The 8868-nt window shown below is 41.2% G+C and overlaps 1 pseudogene; it reads right to left on the bottom strand.

The window, feature by feature from the left end:
- Positions 1-4242: 4242 nt before the first annotated feature.
- LOC117701615 (transcription factor Dp-1-like) lies at positions 4243-5387 on the bottom strand (annotated as a pseudogene).
- Positions 5388-8868: the final 3481 nt, after the last annotated feature.

The following is an 8868-nucleotide window of genomic DNA, read 5'->3' on the forward strand; positions in this document are numbered from 1 at the left end:
AAGAAAGAAAAGAAAGAAAGAAAGAAAGAAAGAAAGAAAAAGAAAGAAAAAAGAAAGAAAGAAAGGGAGAAAGAAAAAGAAACAAAAGAAAAGACACTTAAAATTTTAGTCAGAGCAAATAAAAGAAATACAAATAAGAAGTGTGGACATCAATTTACCTTTGCAGATGACAATGGTCTATAGATGTAATAAATTCCTCCCACTTACCCTCTTCTCAGAAATAGTTTTTTAAAAAGTTAAACATTATAAAGAAACACACATATGCACACACAAACAGAAAGAAAGAGATGTCAAAACACACTACTGAGCCATGGAAATAAAGCCAGGCAGCTGCAATCAACAGATTCTCCATAAAGGCACCAAAGCATACGCTGAAGAATATGTGTTAGCAAGTGGTGCTGGAAAAACTGGAAACCCACACCTAGAAGACTGAAAATCAATTCCTATCCCTCACCCTATTAAAAAAATCAATCATAATAGCTCAAGGTCCTTAATGTAAGACTTCAACTTTTAAACATCTAGAAGAAAATACAGGGAAGTAGAGATTGAAATAGGACTCTACTTTCTAGGAAATAATATCAGAAATTAGTAAACAGGATTTCCTGAAGTGAGAAAGCTAAAGACTAGCAAAGAAAGAAACTACTCCTAACAGAGTGAAGAAACAGGATAAGGAATGAGAGACAATCTTATCCAGTTATTCATCTGACAGAAAATTAATATTCAAGGAAAAGTACCGAGAGAATGTCTGTGTGTGTCTATGTGTATGTGTATGTATATACATTGACTATATATGTAATAGAGAAAGAAAATATTTAAATCTGAAACATATGAAATCTATGACCCTGTGGCATATGCTCCTAATTCCAGCTCTCAGGAGGATGAGACAGAACAGCACATGTTGGGGCTATCCTGGGCTTCATAGTAATTTCATGACCCACTTAAGCTATATATCAGGCCTATTTTATTTTTATTTCTTTAAGAAAGAAAGGGAAAGAACTCAAAAAATAAATATCTAAGTACGAATCATTGCCATTAATAAACACAGAAGTTGACAGAACATTTTTCAGGTGATATGAAAAATGTTCACCATTTTTTCAAGGAAATGGAAATAAAAAGTAAACTGAGATATTAACTCTCCCAGGCTAAATGGCTACTGTTTAAAAAATAAAGGCAACAGATGTTGGTGACAATGCACAGAAATGTGACTCTCCATGCTGTTGTTAAGAATGTAACTAGTCTGGTCACTATGGCAATCAGTATTGAAAACAGAATATGGTCCATCCAGACACATCACTTGTCTCAGGTAGGGTTCTGTTGCTGTGATGAAAACCATGACCAAAACCAAGTTGCAGAGGAAAGGGTTTGTTCAGCTTACACTTCCAAATCTTCCACATTGCTGTTCATAAACAAAGGAATTCAGGACAGAAACTCAAGCAGGGCTGGAATCTGGAGACAGGAGCTGATGCAGAGAGACTATGGAGGCTGCTGCTTACTGACTTGCTCCACATGGCTTACTCACCCTGCTTTCTTATACACTCCAGGACCACAAGCCTAGGAATAGCACCACCCACAATGGGCTGAGCTCTCCCCCATCAATCACCACTTTAAAAAAACGCTCTACAGACAGATCTTATGGGGGCATTTCCTCCATTGAGGTTCCCTCCTTTCATTTGACTCTAGTTAGTGTCAAGTTGACATAAAACTACCCAGCACATCTCTTCTTTAACCCAGAAGAATCAAAGTCCACCAGCCATGCAGGAATAGTTATTCCTCATTCATCACAGCACAGTTGCTAGCAGCCAAGCACAGAATCACCCAAGCACACATCAGTAGATTGAGGGGTCTCACAAGTGTGGTGTATGTGCTCACTGGAGCTTTATTCAGCCCATTATAAAATTTAATTACACATTGGCCTGCAGTTTGGTGGAATTCTATCATCATATAAGCAAAAGAAGCCAAGCTTGGGAAGACAAACATCGCATGTTTTCTCTCATATGTGGACTTTAGGGGAATGAGTGTGTGTGAAAATAAAAGAGGACCAGACCATGAGTGGAAAGGGAAGAGAAGAGAAGGATGTGGATTTGAGAGAGGATAACAGAAGGCAAATATGATAAGAGACTGAAGGCATTAAAGAAATCTCTAACTAAAACACTCCTGGAGGGACTCGAGAGATGGCTCAGTGGTTTAGAGCACAGACCACCTTCTGGAGGTCCTGGATTCAATTCCCAGCAACCCACAACCATCTGCAATGGGATCTCATGCCCTCTTCTGGTGTGTCTGAAGACAACGACAATGTACTCCTATACATAAAATAAATAATTTTTAAAAACACTACTGAAAACCACAAAAGGTGCCAATCATGTAAACAAAAGAAATAGCAAGTCAGTAAGAATAATCAAGTCTATCAATATGATTCTAATGCACACAGAGAAAAATTAGCAAAGAAGAAGCAGGAAACTTCTAGGGAAAAAATGTGTTGGACAGTTTTATTGCATCTCAAACTATATCATGATGCAATCACTTGCCCTGTGGACTAGGTAACAGAAGAAGCACACTGCTCAGTGTAACAAATAGAAAGTGATAAACAGTTCTACTTGAGGGGAACTTGATATATGACATAGGTAAGGTTTCAAATGGTTCTAGAAAGCAAGTGTAAGTTCATCAGTGTGGTAGGGACAGTTCTACAGCCTTGACAGAAATAGTCAAGTTACGACTTATATCATATTTTGCACCAAGAGTAATTCCAAGCATTTTAAATATTTAAAATATAGAGCAGGAAAAATTAAAATGCACTATGAGAAAATGTGGGAAACATGTTTTCTGTATTCTTTAATGTAAAAGGAATGGTTTGGATTATAAAAACTCAGAACTCACAAAGGAAATGACGTGAAGTTGACATGTAAAAAATCAAAATTCCTTACAGGTAAGGAAAATTCTAGTAGTAAAGCAAACCACGATATGTTCAGCTACCATCAGGCGCAAATGACTTACGTACATAGATATGTAGATAGATATGTAGATAGATAGTTAGACAGATAGATAGATAGATAGATAGATAGATAGATAGATAGATAGATAGATAGTTTAGCCATGTGTAGTGTAGTGACAGAAGGGCATCCACAAGTTCAAGACCAGCCTGTACTATGCATGACAAGAACCTGTGTACCTCGATCATGTCAATGTTTTGAAACCAGGCCTCACTGTCTCCCAGAGTGGCCCTTGATGCAAGAACTCAAGTAACTCTTAAGGCTCAGATGGGAGAGCAAGCTCACACAATTTGACTGGACAGTCCATTAAGGAAAGTAGCATTCACACAGAGTTGTTTTTCTTGTTTTGTTTTATCTTTAAAGATAAAGGCTATGAACTTGATTCACAGAAATAGAAATACAAACAGCTCTTCAGTGTGTGAAAAGATGCTATCATTCTTAACAAGAGAGATGAAAATTAAAACCACATGAGAAAATAGGGGGTTATTTTTGTTTAAAAAAACTGTTAAAACATTCTCTATATTTAATTTCAACTTTATACTTCTTCTAAACAAAACAAGACAAACAAACAAGAAAATCTGCTTCACAATTTGTTGCTGCAATAGAGAAAGGTGTACAGACTTGATGGACTTCCAACAGTCAGTATAATTTAAGGAAAAATAGTCATAATAAGATGTATGGCTCTTAATGTTTAACAAGTAGAGCGTTGCTATTGGCTTGGTTCTTTGGACACTGCATGATTTAACAAATGGAAAACTTCATCCTAAAGCCTGGCTGTCCACCACCTGGGCGCTGGACATCAGAGGCAGGGTAGCACTTTGTCATTGTCACTGGTGTGGGCACAGTACAGTTTCCTCAGCAAACCCAGCAACAACTGTTGGGGGGCAAAATAAGCTTCAAACACAAAACAGAAAGAAAGAAAGAAAGAAAGAAGAAAGAAAGAAAGAAGAAAGAAAGAAAGAAAGAAAGAAAGAAAGAAAAAGAAAGAAAGAAAGAGAAAGAAAAGAGAAACCATAAAATCCTAAAAGGTAGATGCAGGCTCTGCATTCGAACGCTGGCTTCACAACATCTCCGCAGCTAGGCTCAAACTGCGGCACATTCCTTACTTGGAGCTGCACCTCTAACTCCAGAACTCACGGGTATCTTCTTGGGAGTAGGCCAAAAGAACAGAAAGCCCCTACTTTAAGTTTCTTTTATCTATACATGTTTTTCCTGAAGATGATTTGAAGGAGGGAGGGGTCTACGGGTTGAGCGATCAATTCTCCTCATCGTTCTCATTAAAGTCATCGTACTCGTCATAATCCTCTCCAATGTAAGACACAGGGATCTAGACCCTGGAGCCGCTGTACTGAGACCCATTGGAGCTCGTGGCCAGCATCCCATCTGCACCACTGCTCAAATCACTGGCAGAAAGCCTTGTGCCATTGGATGTAGAATCTGCTGTCCTGACGAATACTCCGCAATGGATCCCTGAGCCATTTCTGTCACAGATACTCAAACTTGTCATTGGAGATGCTGCAGTCAATGACTGTCTTCCTGCTGGTGCTGACAATGATGAAGGGCAAGCGGATGACAGAGTTGGGAGGAGGCGGCCTGCGGGCCTGCTGCTCGGCTTGGCGATTTCTCTGCACCAAGTTCTTGAAGGCAACTTGCTGCAGGATGAGATCCTGGAGCTGTGACTGCTTCTGTTTCATCCTCTCCAGCCTCTGCTGCCTCTCCACCTCTAAGTTCTGGCACTCCTGAGCTGAGTTGGTGGGCAGGCCGATGTACTTGATCTCCTTCTTCTCCTTGGAGGTGATGTTCATGGCCATTAGCACATTTAGACACGTCGTCGGATGTTCTTCTGGGCATAAGCTGATTCGTTTGGTAGGATGTGATTGTCAGCAGCACTGAATTCTGAAACCAGTTCATCAACCACCTCATTGTAGGAGGTCGTCCCTTTCTTCCTGCACCTTCTCACACACCTTCACGGAGAAATGCCACAGGCCCTTGCTAATTCTTCTCACCTTTCCTGTTCTGCTTCCCAGCAGACCAAGGTAAGAAGTCGGACGTCTGGTTCTGGGACACAAAGTGAGTGTTGGAAGTGTGTGGGCTTCCTACTACAATAGTGTTGGATGTTGCAGGTCTCTGAAGCATGCCAGTCACCACTTGCTGTGTGATATTGACATTAGAATGCCCGAAGGTTTTTGGCAAAAGCGGCTTTCCAAGTGTGTTCACTGTGAATGGGTGTATAGCCACAAGAGACACCACACCTTTCTCAGGACTAAGATTCTGGTCTATAAAGACCTTTACTTCTCCGTTGGCCTCAATTAGACTGGCACCTTTTGCCATGTTACCAAATCCAGGAAATCAAGGCTTTAACTGCATACCCTCCACAGAAGACACCGGACTTATCTGGCTGGCCGGTGGGGCAAGGACCGGAGGTCTGGCCCTGGCAGTCCCTGCCGAGAAAACAAAGTTAAACAAAGTTAAAAGTTAAAAGTTAAACAAAGTAAAGTTTTTACTTCTTTAGCTAAGATAATACAGTTGATTAAAAACTGCTGTTTTGACCTACAAGACCAGAAGGGGAAGGAACATGGAGACCTACTCCTTACCTCTGAGCTACAGCCTATTGATAGATTCTGAGAGAAGGGGTATCACTGTTTCTTTATGTGGGCTACCAGGCTCCAACAGATAGTTCCAAACACATAGTGGTACAGATGGCCCTACTCATTCTTTGTGTGTCACAAGGCAAAACTAACAAAATGAATGTACTGAGCACTGAGAAGAAGTCGGTTGACCAGGGGTCATGAGGAAAGGCAAACAGGGAATGGCCAGTAAGCATCATAAACATGTGGATTCATTTACAATGAAGTTTAATCAATAAAAATCCTAAAAACAAACAAAAACAACCTGCTGGAGGCCCTGAGAATGACTCAAACCATTCAGAGGTGGGACAATTCTTACAGAGAACATACATTCAGGTCAAAGTATTAGGCAGCTAATACTTTAGGCAGCTCACAACCCCAACTCAAGGAATCTGATACCCTCTTCTGCCTTCAGCAGACACTGCACACACACAGAGAGAGAGAGAGAGAGAGAGAGAGGAGAGAGAGAGAGAGAGAGAGAGAGAGAATATGTATGAAACTATCCTCCTGGTCAAATAGCCACCATCTTCAGGAGTTCAGCTGTGCCTACTTGCAAAAGATGATCTTAGAAAGCCTCTTGACTGTTACAGTTCACTCATAGAAAAAAAAAAAAAAAAAAAAAAAAAGACCAAGGACAGTCCTGGGCCCTCACTTGAATATCCAGCCACACCTTCAAAACAGTTGTATCCAATTCTGCCCTAACTGCACCCTTGACTTTAGGGTATTGGTGGCCAGGGAGAGTTAGAGTGTATAGTCTGGGAAGGACTAGGGGAAGGGACTTCATCTGCACAGCCTCCCTTTCAGGCTCTTAGACTCTGTCTCCTAATTTCAGCCCACCATGGATGTCTCTTCATCTTCCACATATGAGAAGAAAAGCACCACACTTTGGCTTACTGCACTCTCCACCTCCACCATGACCTTCAGTTTTACCCATCTTCCCGCAAGTCAGGGGATTTCTCATTCCTCTTTGTTGACAGAACAGCACTTAGGGTTGGGGTGCATGTGCATGTACGTGTGTTTTGTATTTTCTTTATTTATGTATGACGGTACCCAGACAGATTGCTTAACTTGGTTGTTATTAACAGTGAAACAATATGGACTGGGGGCATGGCTCAGCAATTAAGAGCACTTGTTCCTCTTGCAAAAGACTCAACTTCCAGCGCACACATGAGGTTTACAACCATCTTTAACTCTAATTTGAGGGAATGCAACACCCTTTCTGGCCTCTGTTAGCACCAGGCATACATAGTATACATACATATGATCAGGTAAAACACTCATGTTGCAGGATATTTATTCTGCTACATTGTATTCTCAGTGGAGCTCAGTGATCAGGCAGTAGAAGTGGAGGTGGAGCTGGGAGAGAAAGAGAGGAAGGGGAGGGGAGAAAAGAGAAAAGGGAGGAGAAGAAAGAGGCTATCAGCCATGGAGAACCACGGATGGTTCAAAAGCTGTCCTGGGTACCAACTTCTATCAAAAGTTTAGATATTGGGTAACAACTCTAATTGTGTGGGCATCTTGTTGATTGAGCATTTCTAAATATATAAATCCTTTAGATAATCATTAAGCTTTAAGAGTCTCATTTCTACCTGGTACAGCCAGGATAGCAATATTGTCTGGGGTTTAGCCGAGCTTTGCAGATGCAGCATGGAGGTTTGGCAGAGCCATCCCCCACTCTGGTGTCTCGTGGACGCCAGGGCCTGTGCATCTAGCTAGCCGGAGCCCCAGTCAGAGGGGAGGAACATGTGGCTGCCCAGGAACAAGCTGGACCTGGCACCATTTTCTAAATAACACCCCTATACACTCATATACATGAAATAAATAAATCTTAAACAAAAAAAAAAAAAAAAAAACAAGTGTGCAATAAAAGTGGATGTGAAGTAGTCTGGTATGACAACCTCATTCTAGTCATGTGTGTGTGTGTGTGTGTGTGTGTGTGTGTGTGTGTATACAGGAGTGGGACAGCTAGACCATCTGTGGCCAGGAAGTGGCTATTCTGAACTCTGTGGTACCAGTCATACAGAACCTGAAGCAGACTCCAAGGAATACTTCACCAGGCTAAAAAAAAAAAACTGAGAAAGACTTTTGGTAAGAGGTTCAAAGACATTGATAATGGAAGTCAGAACGTAATAGTTGGACAAACATTGACTGAAAGAAGCTAGAGGTGAAACAGAGACCATTATAAAAGAAATCGCTGTGCTGGGTCCACATAGTATAGCCAAATAGTGTGGATTCTATCTGAAGGATACTAGTTTGTACCAGTTAATGAAATAGATGGAGGGTCTGTCCTGGATCTCTAGATCATATCACTATCATATTAAGAGAAATACCTAAAGGACATGATTATCTATCTTTACAAAGGAAAATCCACAGTTATTAAACTGGCCAGTGTTCTGCTGTCTGAACACAGATGTGGATCTGGATAATTTGGGAATGACTGGGTAGTTGACAGATACCCAGATAGGAAGGAACAGTTTCTTGGGCACATTTTTCTGGATGATTCCCAAAGGTCCTTAAGACCAGGAAGCAGACACAACAACTAGTCCCTACAGAACTAGCAGTGGGGTAGGGTGCCTTATTCTGAGATGTGTGCCATGAAATTTTTATTTCATTACCAACTGGATCCTTAAAATCTTGTAAAAGAATTCCAAAGAAATCTCAAGAATGGAATGGCGATGTCAGTCACAGATCTGAAAAAGAAAGAAAACATTCCAATAAGGCCTTTCTCTTGAGGTTTATTAGCAGTAATTTCTCCCATTATAAGTGAAGGAGAGGCAGGCATACGGACAGCATCCATGGAGAGCTGAGTGGAGCTAACTGTCTGGTGTAAGAGGCATGTCCCCTAAATCTGCTATACCATGGAAGTACCATAGAGGGCCCATCCCCCTCCCTAGCCATTAGTGCCTATCCAGGGAAACACACAGTCTTAACTGTGACACAGTCAAATGAAGTCAGTCTATCAGATAGGGTGGGAATTGTGTCACGGCGCATGCATGTAGTGCCACCACGCAGGAGGGAAGCAGTATACTCATGAGTTCCACACTACCATGGGCTTCATCAGCAAGATATTCTCAAAAAAAAATTTTAAAGATAATATTGTATTTAAGGGGAGTGAGGTAAAGAAACTGTGACATGACTGATCCATCATTAGAAGAAGGTTTGCATTGTGAATAAGAGAGAGAAAATATCCAGAGGCATCTGGAAGAATCCAGGCAGGCAGAATGCAAATCAGACTGGGCATGGGCAGGGCTGGG

Source organism: Arvicanthis niloticus, unplaced genomic scaffold (assembly GCF_011762505.2).
Source record: "Arvicanthis niloticus isolate mArvNil1 unplaced genomic scaffold, mArvNil1.pat.X pat_scaffold_1490_arrow_ctg1, whole genome shotgun sequence".
NCBI classification, from domain to species: Eukaryota; Metazoa; Chordata; class Mammalia; order Rodentia; family Muridae; genus Arvicanthis; species Arvicanthis niloticus.